Raw genomic sequence first — 17442 nt, 5'->3', positions numbered from 1 at the left:
CCTTTGGGAATATAAGATTCTGGTTTCTCAAATCTCCGTCAAAACCGAAATATCCAGCTATTTCTTCTAATGTGGGAGTAAGCTCGAAATCAGAGAAGCGAAAGACATTGTGAACAGGGTCCCAAAAAGTCACTAGCGCCGTAATCAAATCATCGCGTGGTTTAACTTTCATAATATCTGTGAGAGCTCCCAAATACTTAATGACCCATTTCTGACCATCTCCTCCTAACTCATACCACCACATCAGAAGCTGAAATAGAAACTCATCTACATCTGTGAACGGTGGGTTTTGGATGGTGCTCATTTTGTACCTGGGAGTGATTTTAATTTTTAAAAAACAAAATCAAGACTCATTTTGAAAAAATCATTAATATTTCTAAAAAAACACTTCGATAAAGAATATTTAAAGGTTTTGTTTGCTAACCGGAAATTTTTTTTTTGAAAAAAAAAACGACCAAAAGCGGCTGTTCTTGCAAAAAAAGCCTTCCGGCGCCCTTTTGGGGACGTTCGGCATATTTTGGACAAGAATGACATCGCCTTACTTATGACAACACAATGACATTTATGTACCCACATTTTAATTAATTATTATCTATTTATTTTTTTATTTTTTTAAATAGATGGGCCCGATGTGGGTTGCCTACATATCTCACATCCGGCGAGAATCAAATTTACGTAGTTCGTAATAATAAAACTATTTTTTAAAAGAAACACAACATTTTCTTCTTTCAAAATTTTGACAGAATTTCAAAATATTTTGGAAATTATTTTTTTTCGAAAAACAACCAATTTTCTCTCTCGGTTCTCACATTGATTTTCCTTTTCTAACTTTTTCCTATAAGCTGGTCAACATGAAAATTCGAAACAAATGAATACACAAGTAGCAAGTAAGATGCACCAGGATGGTCTTTTCATTTCGGGTACACCTGTCCTAGACAGACCCAACCCCTGTGTTGAGTCTCCGAAGTCAAATGCACATGATGCAAACAAACGTTCCAACTAGGGATCCGGCATGAAGCTAAGTTATTCTAAGTGTAAAACCTCTGGTATATTGTTCTAGACCTAGCTTACCCAAGCGGACATCTAGAGCCGAAGTGGGGGCAACATACCGGGAGCACGAAAGTCTACCCGGCCTAGTTACTTGGCCCAACTTCGTTCTATTTGGTATGACTTCTAACAGAAAGGTGGGCCACGCGCACGTGTGCACCATAAGTTCAGAAGACTCAGAAAGAAGAAGGGTTCCATAACAGTTTATATATACAGTTTAGATAATATCAAAGCGGTAAAAAGCAACATTTACCACATTAAGCCCAAACATGTGAATAAACCAGATAATAAATAAAGCCAAATATAACCATTATTCTAAGCTCAAATTCTTGAACCCTGAACCAGAGATTCTGGGTTCGTTCCCTAGCAGAGTCGCCAGAGCTGTCACACCTCCTTTTTTACCTACACCCCGTAAAGGGTATATAAGAGAGTTTTTCCAATTAAAGGACAATCGAAATGGGATTATTTACATTAAATTCAGAGTCGCCACTTGGGATAATTTATGGTGTCCCAAGTCACCGGTAAGAATCCCGAATCGAGGAAAATATTGACTCTGCATTATAGTCCGCGAGCCAGAAATCCAGGTAAGGAATTCTGTTAACCTAGGAGAAGGTGTTAGGCACTCCCGAATTCCGTGGTTCTAGCACGGTCACTTAACAATTTATACTTGGCTTAAATTATTTAATTACGTGTTTAGAAACTACATGCATTTTACCTTTACCGCTTTTAATTACGTGATTTGCTCGTACTTAAAGAATTATCGAGTTACGCATACGTATACTCGTGTGGTTTGGCGTGTCAAGAGTCATGTCACGCGTACGTGTACACAATTCACAACACTTAGTTTATTTAAGAAAAAAAAACTTAGTCAAAGTCGCGCGGAAGCGTACCTTAATTTATTTTGAAAAATCGTAATTGTGTCACGCGAACATGTACACAATCACGATGATTGATTTATTAAGATTATACCTAAAAGGATACTATCAATTTGGTTTTGATGTAAATATATGAAAGCAAGATTTTCATGGATCAACAGTGAGCCTTCCTCATTCTCGCATTTTAGGATTAAAATTTCAAAAAAATTAAATACTTGCATTCTTAAGAACTATGTTAACAGAAAACAAAAATATTACCACACAAAGCGACAAATTTTGCTAACATAGAAAACTGAGCAAAACAAAAAAAATGAAACTTTATAGTCTTTTGATATTAAAACAAAACTTCAAACAAGCTACCTAGAGCACTTTATGAATTATATATCTTAAGCACATAATCTTTCTCTAGAACATAATCTTTCTTCTCCCCTTTTTTAAAAAATAAAATATTCCTACCAAATTAACACTTAGGAATTTCCAACTTTCATGGCTAGGCAGTTAAAAATTATAAACGTTTACTCAGAGAAGAAAAACTTTTCTTTATGTAAAAGAAACTTATTACAATCTTATAAAGAAAGTTTATTATAGTTTATAGTTTATTCACAAGAATGATTAGAAAAAGTTAACCTATTTGTGACTTAAGGATACTATAGCACTATTTTTTCCATAATTAACAACTTTTTATTACTATTTTAAAAGTTTGGCCGTAATTGCGCGAACACATAACTCGATTTATTTTTAGAAAAATCATAATTATGTCACGCGAACGTGTACACAATCACGATGATAGACAAAGTCGTGCCTAAAGCATGCTCATACTTTATAATAAGTGATAAAAACATTAAATGGAAGCAATAAAATATCCAAATTCGAAATTCTCGTTATTCTGTTCAACTTCATGGCTTAATTTTATTTAATCACAATTACCCCCAATGACCCATTTGTTCCCTTAGCTAATCTGTACGAATTCAACATTAATTACACAAATTTTCCTAAATCAATTCAATCAATTAATTTTGTAATTAATCCCAACGACAGACCTTGTTTCGATGTATTAAACTAACAATCAAAGAATAAGTAATTAGGCACATTCATCACATTAAATATAAAAGTTCTCACGCTAGACATAAAAAAAACAAGCAGCATTATCAAAAATAGAATAGCAAAGTAGTAAAACATTGAACCTCAAAGTAAAGCCAAGATTCCACTTCTGTTTTGATTAAAATGAACGGAGAAATAGTGATGCCCAAAACCAATTTATTTTGCAAAGTTCACACCAAATATGGCCTTTAGAAGTATTTTCCCATGAAACTAATAGGTTCTACTTAATATTAGAACAAACTCACATTTAACTAAATTTCCATTAGTAACTACAAATAGCATATGGAAATATCATGTCAAAACATATCAAACAAACAGTGCTACAAGAAACTGGTCAATGAGAAGAAAAAGGGTTAAAATGGAGTACAATTCATAGCTCAGATAGTAGGAACACAACATCTTATTCACTGCCTCCATTCAACTCATACATCACCACAATCATAAGGCAGTATGCATACGACTAAAAATTCAATCCAAATCCAACTCAAACAGACCTAAAAGAAAAAGAAACAATTAAACAGGGGTAATGGACAATAAGCAATTCTTCTTAATAAGTAAACTAAACTACAAACACAACTACTACTCAAAGCTCCATATTTCCATTTGATTCCAAACCAAGCTTTACATTAGGTGGAATATAGAAACGTGTACCTGAATAATGACAAGAGAGAGAACCAAAATCAATCTGAGAGTCAGGAGAAGCAGTGACAGCAGATCAAACGGCAAAGAACTAAACCACAGCCCTTGACTTAAAAACTTGCAAGCCCAGATGAACCAGAATAGGTTCAGTAACTCTCAAACCTTAGAAATTGAAATCAGATACCAATAGCACAATGACTCTGAGCAGAACTTGAACCAAAAAGATTTTCCAACCACCAAACATCAATCCACTTTTTTTTCAAATATCAGAATAGGAAACCTTTATCTTAAGAAATTGAAGAAAATCAGAAAGTCTTGAAGAAAGATCAATAAAACAGTAAATGCCAGTGGTTTTTTGTTTTATGGATTTTATCTCTTAAGAATCTCTCTATTTCTTTTCTTCTTCTTTGCACTCTCTCCTTTACTCTATAACTCTCTATGAACTCAGTGTATTTTCTGTGTCCCAGAATGTTCTCTCTTCTATTTCTTAAGCTCTATGTCTCTTAGAATGTCCTCCGTATTTAGAGTTCTGTTTTCTTAAATAAGCAATGAGAAATGCCCTTAGGATTCACAGAATGCCCTTTCAATATTTAAAAATTTGATTCCACTCAATTCTTATGGCTTTAAATTATTCAGTAGTGAATTGTTATCCCTACCATTATACAAGCTTCTCAATTGAGTGACCACTTTAAACTTATACTAATCAATTCTTATCAACACAATTAAACAAGAATTTAAACCAAATTATTAAACTAATCCTAATTATTCTGACTAAACCTAGAATACGAAGGACTCAGAGGTTACCATAATTAACAGAAGAAATCAAGAATTCAGATGACATGAATAATACTAAAGAAGCTCATGAATAAACCAGACCAAATCGACGAATAATTTTTAGTTCGACACAGAAACTAAACTAAAAAAAAAATCAAATCCGACCAAATAACCATTCTAAAAATAAAAGAAAGGAGTAGAGGAAGATAATAAAAAAGAATTAGAAAAACTAAAATTAGGACACCTACCTCCAAATGATTGAACCCCATCTTGAATTAGATCTTCAATTTTTGAATATGAAGCCGGAATAAACCTTAATCGAGTGTTCTCGACTGAGAACACACAACTAAGGTCGATTTCGACCTCAAACCTTCAAATATCTAACCGATTTGGAGTTTGAGATTTTAGGGTTCCTTTAAGATTCGAACAGTTCTGGTGTCATTCGAAGGGCGTGAAGTGGGGATTTGGAAAGAGGGTAGTGAGATGGTTCTGGGGTATCGATTTGGGGCTGGTTGGGTAGGCTAGGGTTCGGGGTCCGATCTTCGAATCCAAGATTCGAAGAGTTATGGGGTGATTCGAGGAAAAGGGAGTGGGGATTTGGCATGAGGGGAGTGAGGGGGTTCTATGGTGTAATTTTTAGGCGGGTTGAGGTTGGCGCCGCCACCGGAAGGCGGTGAGGAATGGTGGTGGCTGGTCTCTAGGGTTTGGGTGAGGAAGATGAGTGATGAGATGGGGGGGTTCAGAGGGGGGCGGGGTCTGTTTGGGTAATTATATACTGGGGGTGGAATTGGATCCAGGCCGTTCGATCAAACGAGATCAACGGCTTGGATCATTTGACTAAATAGAACGATGACGTTTTAAATAGGGACCGAATTGGTCTTTGATGCAAACGGGTCGGGCTTGGGTCATGGGCGAGGTTAGGGACCGTTCGATCAAGTGAGATCGACGGTCCTGATCAAACTATACCAAACGACGTCGTTTGATGTGGCCTGGAATGGACCGGATTTTGACACGGGTTTGGGCTGGATCGGGCATGTTTGGCTAGGTAATTGTTTGGGCTTCTTAAATTAAATTGAATTTTGGCCCAATTCTGATTTCCTTCTCTTTACTTCTTTTCCTTTTCTTTTCTTCCCTTTTCTTTTTTCGAAAAATTAAAACTAAAATCCTAAATTAAATTATAAAACCAAATCATCGTATCAAAAGTACTAATTAACTCTAAATAATAATTATCACAATATTATTTTACCAAATCAAAAAGGAAATCACGAAATTTCGATATTAAACACTAAAAATGCAAAATACGTTATTTTTTGAATTTTTCATTTTTGTAAAACAACGATTTACTTAATTAATCTAAAAAATATAAAATCAAATCCTAAATGCAAATACTTTATTTTGGTATTTTTAATGCATTAAACATGTACACAAACATATGCAAATAATCAAGAAAATAGCATAATAATTCCTAAAAAAAACACATAATTAAAGAAAAGATCTAATTTTGGGAATTCTTTCGGAGTAATTAGTATGAGGCAAAAATCACGTGCTCATAGCTGCGTACAACACAAAGTCGGCAGAAGTCTTATGCAGATGTTCGACGACGAGACTTAGAGTTTGATGTAGAAGATTGGGTTTTCCTGAAAGTATCGCCTATGAAGGGCGTCATGCGATTTGGAAAGAAGGGGAAGCTCATCCCCAGGTATGTTGGACTGTATAAGATTATTCGAAGGATTGGTAGGGTGGCGTACGAGCTTGATTTGCCTTCAGAATTGGAAGCAGTCCATCCTGTGTTTCTTGTATCTATGTTGCGGAAGTGCATTGGAGATCCTTAACGTATTACGCCCATTGAGGATATTCACATTGCTGAAGACTTATCTTACGCAGAGGTACCAGTAGCTATTTTAGATCAGCAGGTAAGAAAGCTTCGAACTAAAGAAGTGGCTTCCGTGAAAGTGTTATGGAAAAATAACAACATCGAGGAAATGACCTGGGAAGCTGAGGAGGAAATGAGGAAGAAGTACCCCTACCTATTTACAACTTAAGGTGAGTCGCATTTAAATAATTGGCAATTATTTCTTTACAATATTTAATTGGATTTTTAAATGACAAGAAAGTGCAATTTAAATTTCTTATTACGAGATAGCTATACGAAGCCTAGTAGTTGGAATCTTCAGAATTTTCTTTATGCTTTGCAAATGTAAAAACTATAGCCTCGCAAATAACGTATTAGCAGAAAAAAATGAAACCAAGGAATTTATTTGACCCATTCGCGGACGAATGTTCTTGAGGGAGGAGACTGTGAGACCCCATGTGTTTTTTTCTCTTCTCTTACGTAATATACGTAACGTGGCGTGGTTATATTAGGTATATACGATTGGGTATAGCACATTGGGAGAATAAGACTAAAAATGTGTGGTAATATCAAGTAACTAACTAAAGCTTTAGGTCAAAGGAATCCTTTAAACAAAGGTTCGTGGTTAAAAAATGGCTCGGGTAGCACCCCGCGCGTTCGGAAGGCTTAAGTTAACTTGCACCTGTGGGATAAGACTAAGAGTGTCTAATATACTAAGAATAGTGTATTATGAGGTATTATAATATCATACGGGTCACATGTTAAGTTTAGGAGTCAAGCAAGTTGCGAAATAAATTTCGACAAAGGTTATCGTAAATTTCTCTAATACTTTTTCTAAACTTTGGATCAAATGTATCAGATCATATCTCCCAATATATAATGAGTTATGGGACCCATAACCTATCAAATTGAAGGACTACAAGTCTAGTTCGCAACCAAAAATACTTCACATCAAACGGACATTGAAGTAAAATGTTATGATTGTTTTACCCGGGACTATCCAGGCTGAAACCGGGTCGCGAACCGAGTCGGGTCAAACAAGTGGTATAAGTCGGCAAATCCGACTTGTAAGACCCCAAAACTTTTCATTTTCGTCAAAAAACAGTGTGTGATCTGAATATAGGGTTCCATGGTGTTCTTGAGTGATTAAGGTACGTTTTTAACGATTTCTACCGTTAAAGTTTGTCCCCGTGCCTAGAAACTCAATCTCTACGCTTTGCAATCGTTTCCCCCTTCTATTAGCTATGTTTGTAGCTATTTTTGGAAGATAAGAATTTTTTGTTCTTGCTGGTTCTTCAAGCTTTATACTTGATTTTCCAAGGTAATCATCTTGGGACTCTTTTATGATCGTTTTTACAAAGTTCTACGGACGTTTCGTCAAGTTAGGGACATATGGAAAATCTGCCGATTTAAACTCAATTATGAACTATTTATAGGTGTGTATAAGTTGCATATATATAGTGTTTGCGAAGCATAGGACGTAAGGAACAACTTTCGTGAAGGAACTACAGGCATTCGGACGTTCGTTGGAAAGGTATGTTAAGGCTAAACTCCGTCCTTCCTTTTTCCACGAATTCTTGGAAATTCTTAAGACGTCAAATGCGATATTTTACTATTCTATTGATAGAAAGACCTTCTGTGAAAGGCATTGGGATCGTAGCTGAAGAATTTTATGATGCTATTAAGTTGATATTCCACTCGTTCGGTTAATTAGGGTATTCGACATCTATATATGTCATTTTGTCGGTTTTCTTATCCATATGTCTATATATATGAATTCTTATTCGTCTTTGGGTTGTGTGACTAAACAAAATAAAGGCATTTAGTATTTACGATCAATCTTTCTTCCTTGTTAAAGTATACTTTAAAATCTCTAAAGTGACACATCGATTTCCAAAAATCTCAAATATAAATTTTACGTTTAAACTATTAAAACACTTGATTTTTTATATACTTTCCTTTACTAATTATCAAGAAATCAGGTATAAGGACTAAGTGAAGCACCTTAAGCCTTTATATGAATATCTTCAGAGTTAAGTTATCTTTCTAAAAGTCGAGTTAAGTTTTCAAGCTTATTTATTCAAAGAAAACATATGAGGTTCCACGAGACAATTGTATGTGATACGAAGGTGATTATGAGATCATGAGGATAAGAGTACCTATGAGCCAAGATTGGCTAAGTTCTTGTTATGGCCTATTATGTGCATTCAAAGTTCATATCATACATGGCATATTATGCATGAACTTCGAGCTATAATCGGAGTTAAGGGTCCTATTTGCCCGAAAAACTATATATATTGTACAGATGGCCACAAGTTGGCAATATGATATCGGTTAGCTACCGGGAGAGACCGCCATTGCTAGCATTTGATTAGGTATATCATGCATTTGCATCAATATATATGTATTCACGACATACGCTTACACGAGCATACCATGCATAATTGATTACTATGAGGTCGGATGTCGGTCATGGAGGCTATAAGAGTTTCAGTGTCAGGTGGTTCACTATTTTTTTTACATCAGCTATGTATGATTCTACTTTCTGCCTTACATACCAGTACATTTTTATTCGTACTGATGTCCCGTTGCCTGGGGACACTGCATATTTGTTTCGTGCGTGCAGGTCATGGTAGGGACACTGCATATTTGTTTCGTGCGTGCAGGTCCTGGTAGGGACTCTGATCGACCCCTCCGCTAGGCTTTCGGGGTTCAGCTGTGAGTTGGTAAGATCCACCTCTTCCTGGAGCTTTCATAGGATGGTTACTTTTGTGTACAGTTTAGGTTAGTCGGGGCTTTGTTCCGACAGTGTTTATGACACGCTTAGAGGCTATTGTGGATACAATATTCTGGGTTTCTTTTTGTAGCTTTCAGTCTTCAGCCCATAGGCTTGGCATGTATATATATGTGTGTAGGCATGTATGTCTCCAATCGCGGCCTCGTCGGCCAGCTAGTACTTTATTATTTTGGCTCGTCTACCTTTGTTTATATGGCTTATTGTTATTCAGGTCATGACCTTAATGGTCCAGGCTTAGTATTTCAGATGTTGTGCTGCCCGATCTGTTGGGCCCCCAGTTTAGTTAGCTAGTATGTTTAGTGGCTAACTCGATCGAATACAGTATCGAGTGCCAGTCGTGCCTCCCCTAGTTTGGGGCGTGACAGAATGTATCATCCATTAAGGTGCATGTGTGTTGTCGGTTGAAACTCCTGATCTTGAACATTGCAGAATCATTAATTGATGTTGCCTTGAAGTGCTAATTACAGTTTTCTCGAACGCATATAAGCCAGTAGCTACAAAAAAATACATTTATAATACAGGTTATCAATGTAGATGTAACAAAAGGACAGTTTTAACATAAAGTAACACACTATACAATATAACTACTTTTCATCTAAATATCACAAGGAAAATACTGTTTATAATGATATTTTCACAATTAATATATTCATGCCTTCTGTGGCTAGATCTTTTAACCCTGAATTGGAAATTGTGCATGACAGAATAGTGATTCATTGCAGTTGCAATTGTTTGCTTGTCTTGATACACTTGTCCTTCTTCGATAACATTTTGTGTACCTTCAGTTATTATTTCACTTTGATATTCCTCTATGACAGGAGAGGCTGGCATATCAAGTAACTGTATTGTCCTAGACGAACCTGCATGAAAATAAAGATAAACGGTGTCATTACAATTTTGTAGAATCATTGTAGATAAATTGTATATGCAGACAAAATTTTGAAGTCAATATTTTTTCAACATAGATTGTAGTTTAATTATAGTATAAATGTATTAATGTTGTAGATAATCATGAAAACAATATTGTTTTATACATCCTAAAATTGATGTGTAGTTTATTTGTAGATAAATGTAGGAATTTTATAGATATTACCGTAAAATCAGACTTCCATAGAATTTGAAACATAACAAACCTGCACTTGTGTTCACATTTGTAATAGTCAATTCCATATTGAAATCTTGTTCACTTATAAGTAACAGATACGATCCTAAGTTGTTATTCTCCTTTTTTGTCTCCATATACACACGAATCCCCATATTGTTCCTAATCTCCATTGGAGGACAATTCTCATTCACAATGTATTTGATTTCTACAATTTTTTCCGAAGTATCAATCATTAATTGCTCTACAATTGTAGAAATCAACATACTGTATGTTGCATCCTCATCGAGCACAATGTCATCAGCTTGAAAATCTCTAAATTTGCCATAGCTATCCCAATTCTCATTTAATTGTAGCATGACTGGGATTTTAGACATGATTGCGTGTCGTTGCTTAGGTATTGTTCAATATTTTGTCGCTTTTTTGATTTTTGGATTAAAAAAACGAAGAACAGAGAATCGGCAGAATTGATTTCTACAATTTGACTTAAATTTGTTGAATATTTTGTCGCTTCTTTGATCAATGGATTGAGAAAAAAGAATCGACGAACTGAGCTTTTGTAGAACCGATTTCTACAATTTGATTCGAATTTGTTGACGATTTTGTCTTTTTTGGATTTGTGGCTTAAGGAAAAATATCGAAGAACATAATTTTTGCAGAAAAGAGTCTATGTAATTTGATTATAAACTGAAGATAAAGGATTTCCGTTTCAAATTTGATCTGAAGATCGCTAAATCAATTAGAATATTTTGTTCCTGATTTGTAGCGCACCTAATTAGGAAGATTCAGCTACTAATAATTAGTATTTAATGAATGATATAATAATTGTAGAAAAAGTGTGAACATGGCGGGTAATAGAAACTATGCACATATTTGGTAATAAAATTTTATATATGGTATAGGAAAGAAAAACTCTCTTTTAAATACCCCACTCCTAACCATAAATATAAAATTGTTGTAAAACCCATACAGTTTGATGACTGCTTGATTTCAAGCAGTGGATGGGCCCGCACAGGATTAGCCCAACACTTCTAGCGGGCTAACCCCAAAAGTTAGGCCCAATTCTCATGAATGGAAAAGCATCATAATTAGGTTAAAATAGTACGGTATAGCCAATTTTCGGACTGGTCATTCAAAAATAGCTACCGTTTACGAAGTCAATGAAAAATAGCCACTATTTTGCTGCAACAGAGACCGGTCCCGCATAATATATGGGAGTTTGGTGCATCTGTGTACGAACTCCAGCATATTATGCTGGACAGGTATACTTTGCTGACTCCTGTATAATATACGGGAGACTGGAGCACCAGTGCTCCAAACTCCAGTATATTATACTGGACATTTATACTTGCTGGAACTCCAATATATTATGTTGGAGTTCTAGTGTACTTATGTTGGAACTCCAACATATTATGCTGGAGTTCCAACATAGTTATCCTGGAACTCCCGTATAATATGCTGGAGTTCAAGCATACTTATGCTGGAACTCCAGTATAATATACGGGCGTATTTTTCGGATTTTGAACAGTGTTTTCGCTCAGATTTATCTTTACATGAAAAGTGGCTAAATTTCGATTACTTTTAAAACTGGGCTATTTTTGAATGACCAGTTGTAAATCTGGCTATTTTTAAATTTCTCCCCATAATTAGAGTGAAATGGGGCTGTCGCACGTGGGTGTTGTCATTTGACCAGTCAAAGCTTTGCAGTGTTATTTGGCAATGTCAATAAGTTTTGTGTGACGCAGTAACAATTTTGAGATTAGCCATCCCCGGATATGAATGAAAAAGTGCTTTTTTCGGAGCTCTTAGCTCAAAGTTTTTTATGAATTCAATATTAAAACTGAAAATAAAAGTTATTTTATAAAATTAAATACATATTTTAAATGTATTTTTTTTAATCCAAAAGATCAAGTAAACTATCAAAAGAAGCATACTCACTCTCAATAATCCTGTTATTATTTAATATTTGTTATAAAATAAAAGCAATTTAGTAAAACATGAACAAGAAATAAAGACAATTTAATAAAACATGAACAAGAAAGAGATAGAGAGAAAGGAAGAAATTTTCTTCTTCAATTGTGTGTATTTTTCTATTTATTACAAGGTCTTTATATAGGCATGAAAAGTGAAGAAAATATGTCATGAAATATGTCATTGAACATAGAAAATATGTCATTGAATATGTCATTAACCATTTGAGAGAAAGATCATGAAGGAAAAGTAGACATCCACCATATTTTGATTTTTATCATAACACTCCCCCTTGGATGTCCATAAATAATGTGTCTCGTTAAAACCTTATTAGTGTATGTTGATTGAAGGACAAAAATTCTATCTTTCATATATTCAATTTGTAGACCAAGACAAAATTTTGTCTTTCTAAGATCTTTCATTTCAAATTCTTTCTTTAAACAGTCTACTCCTTTAGGAAGCTCTCCGGGAGTTCTAATGATATTTGAATCATCAACATACATGGCGATTATAACAAATTCAAATCCATATCCTTTTATAAGGACACAAGGACAAATTGAATTATTTTTATACCCTTCTTTCAACAAGTATTCTCTTGGGCGATTATACCACATGGGCCCTGATTATTTTAATCCGTATAAGGATTTTTGAAGCTTTATTTAATAAATTTCTTGGAAAACTTAATATGCTCCAAGACAATTTAAATCTTTCAATGATATCCACTATACGTATATCAAGTTTTTCATATATTGCCAGATTAAAACCTGAAGTGACTATATCCACTATAAGAGAACATGTCTCCATATAATCAATGTGAGGATATTTACTAATTTTGTTTTTGTGCCACAAGTCGTCTTTTTGTCTATCGACTTGAACCTTTCGCACAAGAACACATTTATACCTCAATTGACTTTATACTTTTAGGTGTTGGACTATCCGTCCAACTTTACATTTTTCAAGTGAAGTCAATTTCATTGCGTATTTTTTTTATTTGGCCAATCTTTTATCCGTCCAAATTTCATGACAGATTTGATCTCAAGATCCTCGTCATTATTAATCATATTGAGCGCTACATTATATTAACAATATCGTCGACAATCATTTTATGTCGGTTCCATTACTACCCAATAAAAACATAATTTATTGAGATCTCATTATTTCATTATTTTCAGGTACCTGAGTCTTTCACATGAGGTCTTATGAAGTGTTATGTCGTGGTGCTCTTCTAGGGCACTTGCCTCCTTATTATGACCATTTTGAATATTTACCCCTCTCCTTCTTCAAGGAGTTTTATCTTTGGAACTGATTGGTCTGTTACACTTCATGCGTGCCATAGACTCTGTCCCTCATGGACTTTATTCTATTTGGAGCATTAGCAGCTGAAATATGACATTTAGCTTTGGGTCAGCAAATGCGTCTGGCAATAATTTGTAAATGAATTATCACTTGAACTTCAAATTTATATTTTCTTGTACGAGGATCTATATATATTCATAATAATTCATTTCACGTATCACTTTCTCAGCTGCCCATTTTCTCCCCCTAATGTTGGAATCACCAACACATTTCCCAACCATCTTTGGGAACTCATCTTTGTGCATTTTGGTGGCATAATTAAATCATATAGCACATCCATATTTCTATATAGAAATTATTTGGTTCCTGACCCTGAACCGATTGTGATAGGGAGAAATTTTTATAACTTGGCTAGATGCGTACAAGTGCTGCTGTATATTAAATAATAAATCTCATACCAAATTTCGTTTTTGGGAATTTTGTTCTCATAACCAATGATTTAGCTATAATTGGAGGCATACAATTTCTGCTAAACCAACTTGGATTTAAACCAGTATTATTAAGATAAATCATCATAATTTATATTCTGGAATTGTGCTATAATAATTTGAGCAAGCAATCTTGCAAAAACCAAATTGCAAGTTGATAACAAATGCACATGTGACCATAAAATAGATGCATTTATTAAAATCATATTATAGTAAACAGTCCACATGGCAGGTGACTGGGCCCATATATATATCACCTTTTATTCCTTTCAGAAATCAAAGGATTCAATCCCAACCTTTAACTGGTATATCATGAGAATAAACAGCACAAGAGAATTCTTGAAGAATCTTCTATTCTTCAATATGTGTCAATGTAATTCTTAATTAATTTTTTCGCATCATAATTGAACCGAGATGGTCAACCGGTCATGCCAATTAATATTTGTTTTAGTAAACCTCTAGTTTACTTGTGGCATATGATTCCAGCATCATGCTTATATTTGTGTAGTACAAATAGAAAGAAGATCGGGTAACCTTTCATATTTACCCGGTATGATTATAGAAATATGAAGATATTCAATCTTCCTTTCATTTATAGTCTCAATATGCCAATCACTTTGACTTATATATTTGAAACTCAAAAAGTTTCTTTTGAGACTTTACAATATCAATGTCATGAATAAGTTTATTCATCTGGGTAGTAACAAATTAGTTTTTCCGGAGTTCTTAACAACTTTTGTACTACAAGATCTTTTATCATACCATTCATATGGTAAATGTCTCCTTCACGGATAAAATTATATCATAATAAATTGTCATGGTCAAAATCATCATAAGCAAAATCATTTCTTGCTTTAACTTTGCCTTTAATAACTTTTATAAGGCATGACAAAATAATATTTGGCGTATCACATGTACGCGACCAATAACATATTCATGTAACCATACAATAATATTTATTCTCTTTATTTTACTCAAACCTCCCTTAGAGATGAGTTGTGTGGTATTCATATAATCATGAATTGCATGTCTTTATTCATTGTTTTTATCACATATTGCCACATTCAACTTTAGGAATGGGTTTGCATTCTCAATGCTTATCATAAGTCACATTCTCTTCAAAGAATGGATCATAATCAGCGACGTGCTTTATTATTTTCATACCAATTTGATGGTAAGCATTGTCTTCACATTTTGAAGGACTATTTTGAGAACCCTTATTGTTCTCCTTTTATAATCATAGTGATGATTATTATTATTTTGATATTTGGAACGCCCACGTTCATTGCTCAACCACTTGTCTTCATTGGAACTTATTATGCATTGTTATCACATTCACTTCAAGAATGGAGCAAATCAAGTGGGACAATTTTCATGTCTTTTCATGAAAAATATATTATTTTTCTTTAGTCATCACTATATCATCAATATGGTACATTGGGACTCAAACCCAATGTCTTACCAATATAAAGGCATGTTAGGCCATAATAAATTGGGACTCAAACCCAACTCTTATCATTATGGAGCATCAGGACTTGATCCCGATGTCTATTCCTCAATTAATGGCATAATAGGCTAAACAATATTGAGATTCATTCTCAAGCCTTAATTTCAATCACATGCCAAAAAAGTTATACACAACTAATTTGCAACTTAGCAAATCAAATTTGCTTTCTTAAATAAGTGTACAAATCTCAAATCAACGTAAAGCTTTATTAATTATTTGTAACATCTATATGAAATACAATCATTTGTAGTCAGAATATTTTTTCTAAATTCTATTAGAGTTTAAAAGGATCATAAAATCATTGTCATAATATTTATTGAGTCTCTCTCAAAAATATTGTTGTTTTCGGGGTATACCCTACCTATTGGATTTGATTTAACGCCATGACTTTCCTTCACTCAATTCAACCAAGCAATTAGTGAATAAATTTATCAAAAGTACACCATATAGGTAACAACACATATATAGTACTAATACATAAATTCAGCATTTATATTACCTGAAAAGTGACATTATAGGTAACAACTTACCAGTTGTAGCTTGTGCATCATTCATATAAAATACTTAAAAATGGTAAGTTAGTAGCAAACATCAAGTAGGTTATGGATACTCAAAAATACCTCTTCTAGTAGTCATACTAATCATTGTTTGCTTTCAAATGATACGACAATAAATTATGAAGTATACTTTCTCAATAGCTGGTTTGTTTTCCAAACTTCAAAGAAGTAATTAATCAACCTAGATAAAGATGTGAAGTATTTCTTGTTTTCTTCAAGATGATTTATGCTTTTAATCAGTATGACCAATTTTATTTTATTTTTTATTCCTTTTTTTGGTACTATATGCAAGTGTAAAAATCCAAAAGGAAAAAAAAATATTCATCCAAGTAAAAGAAAATGTTAAAAGCGGCAGGACAGATTGAAGATAGTTAACACATAAATATGCATAAGACAATTTATATAAAATATCTTTGGTTACCATGACATGCATCATATCAACAATTAACTGCTACTATGATTTTCACATATAGAACTTCGAAAATTTTATTCCATTCATGTGATATAAAAGATGTAATATTAATATGTGCTTATGCAATACAAGTGTAGTACGAAGTTGTGTGCATATGAGATTTTAAAGGAATGACAAGTATAAGATAATCATACCTTCTTACATTTCATTACTTACCATATGTAGTTTCTCTTTACATTTAATCATGTGATGATATGTATGGCTTCTAATTGTAATCTTTCTGGATGTAGGAAATTTTTTGTAGATATATATATATATACAATTGGTTAGAGACTCGTGCTGATAACGTGTTATGAAATAAAAGCAATTTAGTAAAACATGAACAAGAAATAAAGACAATTTAGTAAAACATGAACAAGAAAGAGATAGAGAGAAAGGAAGAAATTTTCTTCTTCAATTGTGTGTATTTTTCTATCTATTACAAGGCCTTTATATAGGCATGAAAAGTGAAGAAAATATGTCATGGAATATGTCATTGAACATAGAAAATATGTCATTGAACATAGAAAATATGTCATTGAATATGTCATTAACCATTTGAGAGAAAGATCATGGAGGAAAAGTAGACATCCACCATATTTTGATTTTTATCATAACAATATTTATATTATAGTTCCACATTAAGGCATATATTGTTTCCGAACCAAATGACCCCATAATTTTTTCACTACCAAATGTTTTCATGCGTAAAATTGAACCATTTCTTCATACTCATTAATCTGTATCTGCATAAATGACGATACAATAAATTGATCCATGCACCCTGCAGAATGAAAATTGATTTTTTTTACAATCAATTAAAGAAATAATATTATCTGTGGCTAATAAATTTGTATGAAATATGTATTAATTGTGTTTGAATTTGTTGGAGAACTTCAGGAAAGAGATTCCTAGAAAACCAAAGTGATAGCTTTCAAAATCACATCTTTAAGCATTAACATAACAACTTCTGGGACATACATAT

The sequence above is a fragment of the Nicotiana tabacum genome, chromosome 3 (genome assembly GCF_000715075.1).
Source record: "Nicotiana tabacum cultivar K326 chromosome 3, ASM71507v2, whole genome shotgun sequence".
NCBI lineage: Eukaryota > Viridiplantae > Streptophyta > Magnoliopsida > Solanales > Solanaceae > Nicotiana > Nicotiana tabacum.
This window is presented reverse-complemented; position numbering follows the sequence as displayed.